At 48.2% G+C, this 7,433-nt stretch overlaps 1 long non-coding RNA gene across 1 annotated transcript in view; it reads left to right on the top strand.

Moving 5' to 3' along the window:
- The first annotated feature begins 619 nt into the window (after positions 1-619).
- The window catches only part of LOC116812643 (uncharacterized), a 149,052-nt gene continuing 142,238 nt past the window's right edge, over positions 620-7,433 (top strand). The window contains exons 1-2 of the long non-coding RNA XR_004370744.1: positions 620-718; positions 867-1,109. This is a non-coding gene — a long non-coding RNA (uncharacterized LOC116812643). The remainder of the gene's footprint in view (positions 719-866; positions 1,110-7,433) is intronic.

Here is a 7,433-nt window from a genome sequence, read left to right as displayed (position 1 = left end):
GTTATTAAGCTAACTGCATGGAGAAGTCACCCTCAATCCACAAGGAAGGCCCCTCGGAGGTGGCTGTTACTACTGGGCCTTCCTTCCCCATGACGTGACACTTGCATTCCTCTGGCCTCTTGGCAGATGGAAACCTCACTCACGTCATCCCTGTGTGGTGGCTTGGACTTTGGTAGTCCAGCACTGTTATGGGATGACTTAAGGAAGGGCTATGCCCTGGGTCTGTTTAAGGGAAGGTGTGGGCCTCTGGCTCTTAGGATAAGGAAGGAGCGGGAGCTGGCGTGACTTTCATTCATGTGTGTCGGCCATGCTGGGGCTGTGGCTGGGAGCACACCAGTATGGCCTCCCTGGACACAGCCCTCTGTGGACAGTAACTGGACCCTTTTGGTCTGGATTGGATTAGAACTAAGATTACATTCGACTCCCTGTGGTGAGTCTTTTTCTAGCTAGAGAAACCTAAACCACCTTCTCCCAGTGTGATTCTTGAGTGATACCAACGTGTAAGAGTGTTAGTTCAAACTGTCAGGCACAGGGAATGGAATCTCAGTGTTCCCACGAATGAATGAATGGATAAATATAGAAGTGGCATAGAAGTCAAATTTACTTAATTTCTTGTCTCAGTCTAGACCACTGATGGGCTGAATTCCTATGAGTGGGGACGAGACCCTCAATCTCCCCGTGCCACTCGGGGGCTCCTCACCTTGTGCCTTGCCTTGAGGTCAGTGGCGGTTCAAGGATGATCTCGACCTTTTGAGAGTCGTGAATTCCTTCTTCTTGCTGCTGTGACACTGTGTTATCTCTTGTCACAATGCTCACTGTTTTGTCTTGTGTTTTCATCCATGTCCTCTCCCAATGCTTCCTTTCAGAACGCGAGCTTCTCCAGAGAAGCTGTGGCTTCCCACATCTCACATCTGCGCTTAGCACGCTGATTTGAAACTCTCTCAATAAGTGTGCCAATGAAGTTTTGTTGATAAATAATTAAGAAATAAATGAGAATAGTCTCTCTGGTGCACGAGCCTTCCTATTCGCTCTCAGTGAATTCTTGGTTTGAAAATGCAGTGGTGTGGTAGACCAGAAACAAGGTCAGAACTCCAGTACAGAATAGACAGGTGAGTACTTTAAAGTGCAAAAAAATTACAGTGGAATAATTATCATATTATTTAACCTGCATTAATCAGTTTCTTCCCCTCCTCCTTTCGCTCCTCCTTTTCTTCCTTTCTTCTTCTTTCATCTTTTTATTGTTTTACAGCTTCTTCCTCTGAACAGACTGTATTCAATCTTTCAGGAACTCAGATTTATTCAATAAACAGTTATTGGGGCTCTGTGCAGCAGCTCATGCCTGTAATCTCAGTACTTTCGGAGGCCAAGGCAAGGAGGATCGCTTGAGCCCAGGAGTTTGAGACCAGCCCTGGTAAGGTAGCAAGACACCGCCTCTACCAAAAGTACAAAAATTAGCCAGACGTGGTCGTGCATTCCTGTGGTCCCAGCTACTCCGGAGGCTGAGGTGGGAGGATCACTTGAGCCCAGGAGGTCAAGGCTGTAGTGAACCAAGATCATACCACTGCTCTCTTGCCTGGGTGACCCTGTCTCAAAAAAAAAAAAAAAAAAAAAGGCTATTAGGCACCAATCATGTGTAGGACACACTGTTAGATGCTCTGTGCGTCACATCCCCCCAAAACTTATACAATTGAATTTTTATAAAAGGTACACCGATGACTTAAATATCAAATGAGTACTCACTTGCTCACTCAGGGTCCTGTATATCAGTCAGGATATGAGTTTTCTTGGCAGAAAACGCTCTCAACCTGGGTGGTGTGAAGAGAGCATAATGAAGGGAATATTTACCGAGCTGTGAGCAGGCTTAGGAAGAGCAGAAGAAATAGTGCAGGACCTGGGGTGCACGGTAGGAGGTGCAGGTTTCTGCCCAAGCTACACTGCCCATGGGAAGCTGGAGGACAGGGGGCAGCCAAGGGGAGTGGGGGGTGGCCCCAGAGCACCAGACAGAGTGGGCAAGGCTGAAGGGTGGACCTGAGGGGCCCTTTGGTAAAGGTGGCAGTGGTGACTGGCCTGAAAACACACACTTGCCAAGACGGTCCTGTCCACGGAGCCCTGGAAGGTGGAGGAAGGTGGCAGGTGGCAGGTGGCAGGTGGCAAGTAGAGTCCTCTCTAAGAAGCAGAGCGCCAGGTCTCAGTTGCTGCTTGGACTTCAGAGTGGAGAAAGGAGAAGAAGCCAGGGGTTTCTGAGTTTTGATTTAAATAAAACCAGATAAATAAACCTTTACCCTAAAGTTAACAGATGGAGGATATGAAAGGATGAAGAGAGTTCAGGGGAAAGACACGGAGTTTGGTTTTAGCACTTCTGAAATGGAAGTGTGGTGGGACATCTGATAGGCACCAAAACTGGGAATGGACCCAGTGCTGGGGATCAGCCAGTCATTGACCTCACTGGGGGTGGAGGGGGTCTCATTGGGGACAAGGGGCATCCCTGCAGAAGCTTGTCCTCTGCAGAGGACTGTAGATTTGATTTTTAGTTTGAGGTTTGGTTAGAATTTACCCTGGTAGAGAGCAGGAAAGAGTTTAAACCTCCTTTAGAAGCCAAGATCTGTAGGACTGGCTCCCCAGGCTGGGTTTGGGAGAGTCCACAGCAGGCAGGGGCTGGGGAGGCTCCCGAGAATGAAGGCGGCTGAGGACGGAGGTCGCGGTGGAAGAGGAGGTTAGCACCAGTTGTAGAGGTTTCCAAGGTTAATGCACGTGAACTTTTTCACACAAGGCAAAAGTGAGGGACCACAGGGACAGCAAGGTTTTGAACAGAAAACTTACACCATACTGTGAGGGTGTTTGATGGGCACTGTGATTGTCTGCTGACTGGGCGGGGATGGGCTTCTGGCTGGCTGGTTCACTGTTTGTCTGCAGAGCAGGGGGACAACACCCAGAGCTCTGTTGCAGAAATTAGAATACAAACCATGCAAGAAAGGAATGAGTTAAGGAATGACCCTATGGGGCTCTGTAATGAGACAGTGATGCTATCTTTGGTAGAAATTGGAGACTAAAGGGGGCTGAGTTAAGGGAAGGTGTGGCCCTCTGACCCTTAGGATAAGGAAGGAAGATCATGCATTTCCTTGTCAATGCACCAAATTTGAAATGATGATGTGAAATTCAAGGGGAGATGTCTAGTTACAGCTGGAAGAATGCACCTAGAACTTGAGAAAAATGTCAAGGCTGTAGCTTCAAATTTCAAAGTCAGTCCTATTAGTGTAAAGACAATTGCTGAAGAATACAATCTGCAGAGACAACTGCAAAGGGCAAGGTCTCAGCTGCAGGGTTCGCCCACAGTCAGGTGGGAGGCGAGATGGTGCGTTCCCACAGAGAAGCAACCAAGCACTGAGAGGAGCTGGAACAGGCTTGCCAGCAAAAGCATGACACTATTTTTGACCAGTTCTGAAGAGACACAACTAACCTGCTGTAGACCTGCCACGGGTAAAACGTGCCCAGCCTGTTGGCAATGCAAATCGGTAGGTCAGGGACCCAGTTCATGAGGATTTTCCAGTTAGTCTCTGATGACAGCTTTTCCACGAACAGACTTCAAAGCTGTATGTTATGAGGTAAAAGTCATTGGCAGATAAGGAAGTCTCCCTGTGCTCATTTCTATCTCAGAAGAGGGCCCAGATGTAAGTAAGTTCCTCTCTGGACTTTGGAGATACAGACACAGGCATGGGGAGTTGGGCTCGGGGAGTAGAGTGTGCTCATGCTAGTTCTGTAAGACTCTTCATCTCTTGTCTGGTTTAATGTTATTTTAAAATAGTGTTTGTAGTTTAATCATTTTTTGAGATCTTGCTACTAGATTTTTAAAATCTGTTGCTAGAAGCCAGGATAATTTGCTCATATAATTGTTTTTGAAACAGATCTAACGCAAGACATTTTGTCCTGGTGAAGCTGAGCTGTGCATCTGCTGAGCTATGGGCAGACACTAAGAAGGACCCCAGCTGATTAGCAAAGTTGTGCCCCTGCCAGGAATTGGATCTGAGGCACATGTGGCCATCCTCATGACTCAGGGGAGGTGGGGACTGAAATCACTGTGGGCTGAAGAGGCTGGCTGGAAGCCGGCCTGCATGCTGCTGAGATAAGCAGTTCTCTCCCAGCCAGCAACATATGCCTCCCCGTCCCTGGGGAGTGGGCCCCAGCTTCCTCTCCTTACCCCCCTCCCTCCCACCCCCCAACTCCCCCACTCCCTGGAGGCCCTGAGCTATCACAGCCCTTCCCTGGGAGAAGCCTGGCCCAGCCCCGGTTTTGGCCTGCAACTAACACATTGCGTACACCGTTATCTCTTCACTTAAGTCCTGAAAGGGGTCAATAAAGTTACTCAAGAAGGACTGGGAGGCTCAGCCAGATCCATTTCAGATTGTGATGTTACAAGTTCTTGGACTCTTGACTCTGGCAAAAAGCAGAAACAAACAAAAAAAGATTTCGATCATCATAATTACTGTAAAATTAAAAACTGTTTTCAGCAACCATGGCCACAGGCCGCTTGAAGCCGGTGACTGGTAGGAACTTGGGATTGTAAAAAAAAAAATAGTTCCTGCCTTCTCCTTTTTATTACAACTCAGCTAGCAACGACTGTGTAGGCGGCGGGCGATCAGAAAAAAATGTCTGACTTGGATTTTGAGTCTCGCTTCAAAGCACACTGCCTGCCTGCTGACCCAGCTCGAGTTTTTACAGGGACAGCAACTAGATGTCGTTTGGGAACTGACAGGGCCGCTCCGGGGCTGCGCCTGGGAGCTTGCTGCTTTGCAGGTCTCTGCTGATCAGAAAGCCGCCAGCTGTCCTGCTTCCCGCGCTATTCCCGGAACAGCATAGAAACGCATCTCTTTTCTTTTGCTTTTTTTTCCCCCCGAGTCATTTTATTCTTCTTTGATTCCTTCTCCTCCCTCCTCTTTCCCTTTCTTTTGTTTTTACAGTCCCCTGTAATGACTAATTGGCAATGTTTCCCAGCTTTTTTATGTTTCTCTTGCTCTGGTTACAAGTCGTACTAACGCAGTAATACCCACAGGGACCTATAGACAGCCAACATTTCCACATGATATACAGCATTCCCCTTTCTTTCAAAGTGTAAAACATTTACAAGGAAATGTACAAATGTATTAGGAACATTTCCCCGGTCGGTCATTAGCTCGCGCCCTCCCCGCGCCCAGGGTGCCCCCGCCCGGCGCCTCCGCGGTCCCCTCCCGCGCGCACCTTTCTGAGTGCCAGTGGGGCGGCCCCGAGACCGCAATTGCTCTGGCCCGGATTGACGAGCCTCCGATGCCCATTTACTGCGCGCGGCAGCCACTCTGGAGCCGCGGCACATCTGGATGGAGTCAGCTGCTGAGCGCCAGGGGCCAGCGCGGCCCAGCCAGCGGAGCGCGGCGGCGAGCGCTAGGGAGGCCGGCGCCCGGGCCGCCTCCGCGGCCGACCCCCTGTCCCCACCCGGGCAGGATTTCCTGATGTAAACACAGCGGCTCTGCGAGAACAGAGCTGCTCTCCTGAATGTGTCATTTAGTGTTCTTTATCTGCTTGGGGTCAGAATAGCGACTTAGAAAAACAGCAGTCTTGCTTTGAATTTAAACAGCGAAGAAGCCAGAGGGTCCTGTTCCGTATGGGGTGAGGGAGAGGCCTGGAAACCTAGTTTCTGCTTTCGTGTTTACTTGTTCCACTTTATGGTAATTTGGGGGCTAATTTCATTATCTACAGCCAAATTGGAAACAAGATGCTGTTTCTGTGAATGGTGCTAAAGGCAGGTGTGAGTTTCTGTGCAGTAGGTTGAAAGTTCCAGAGGCCCCACCAGTGCCTGGCAGGCCCTCGCCCTGGTGCAAAGTGTTCGGACAGTGACTTTCCCAGGCTGAAGCGACTGCCCCGCTGGTGGCAGAAAGAGCATCGCTTTCTGTCATTGAGTACCAGCCAGGAATGTACTTCCATCCTAGGTTTCCAGAAAGGCTCTGCTCTTGGGGGCTGAAGGGACAGGTTTCCTATCCCAGACGGTGGGATTTGTTTCCTCTCCTATTTTTAAAGGAATGGAAACAGCTCCTCCGCTGTGTCTGGCGGCAGGCTGGTCCCTTTCTCCATTTAGCTGTGAGGGTGGGCTTTCCTCTTTCTGTGACACGGAATGGGATCTTAAGGATTTGTGGTTCTGAAGGTTCATTAAAGTAGAAGTCAGCCGATGATAAAGCATGATAAAGTCATTTTGAAATAGATGGTAGAGAGGGAAAATACAAAATGATGGCAGAGTTTGTGTTGTCATCACCAATAATTAAAATGAAATGTAGATGTGTTTCCCGTTCAGTCACAAACCATTTAAACCGTCGCGTCTAGAAAATTTCAACTGGCGGCATCATCCTCAGATACTGGCAGAGCTTCCCTAACCCTCAAGTAGGGACGAGGTTTGCAAAAGTCTTTAAATGGAAATCAGGAGGCCATGTGTGCATATCTGAGGGTAGAATTTGGCCAATATGCAGAATATGAACAGGCCTGGGAGAAGCTCTGGGCTGCTGGTATAAGATTTCAGCAGTGCAGCTTCATGGAGAGATTTGTCACAATGTTTTCAGTCTTCTGCCACAGACAATGGTTGGACTTCAGGAGCACTTTTCTGTTGAAAGAATTAGGGTACAACACCGAACTTCGCAGTCACTTCTGTGTTAACGAAGGGGTCAGTCAAAGCCAACTCTTATTTGTGTTGGGGGATTAATCACCAATGAATTGGTTAATAGAGAACACTTTTTCATCTCACACACTGTATTTTGATGAATTTGCCAGAAGGTGGGCCAGGACTGCTGGAGAGAACCAGGGTCCGACTTGGCCAATTGGCTGTTAGCAGATCTGCGTGGTGGTTTGATAAGGAGATGGGGTCAAAACCAGTTAAGACGAGGTTTGTTTAGAGCAATTCCCCCCGTGCCTGCAAAGGCAAATATAGGATTGGCTCTGAGCTCCCTTCACGTGCCGATATACTAATGTCACAACTAGGATATCGATATTGACACAATCCACTTACCTTATTCAGTTTTACTTGCACTCATTTATGTGTGTGATTATTTGTTCTGTATAATTTTATCACATGTGTAACTTCCTACACACACCACGGCAGTCGGGAAAATAGTTCCATCTCCACAGGTATCTCCCCTGTAACCGTTTTATAAAAGGCTGCATCCACTTCCACCCTGCCTGTGCCTTCCCTACCCCTCCTTTTCTAATCCTTGCCACCACGAATTTGTTCTCTATTTCTAAATTTTAGCCATACTAAAAATGTTATATAGAGAGAATCCCACAGTGTAACCTAACCTTTTGGGATTGTCTTTTTTTTTTTTTTTTTTTTTTTTCTCAGCATGACTTCCTGGAGATCCATCCAAGTTGTTGCATGCAACAATGGTTTCTTCTTTCTGTTGCTGAGTGGTGTCCCAGCACTA

Source organism: Hylobates moloch, unplaced genomic scaffold (genome assembly GCF_009828535.3).
Source record: "Hylobates moloch isolate HMO894 unplaced genomic scaffold, HMol_V3 SCAFFOLD_9, whole genome shotgun sequence".
NCBI classification, from domain to species: domain Eukaryota; kingdom Metazoa; phylum Chordata; class Mammalia; order Primates; family Hylobatidae; genus Hylobates; species Hylobates moloch.
The sequence above is the reverse complement of the archived record's forward strand: the minus strand, read 5'-3'. Positions and strand labels throughout refer to the sequence as shown.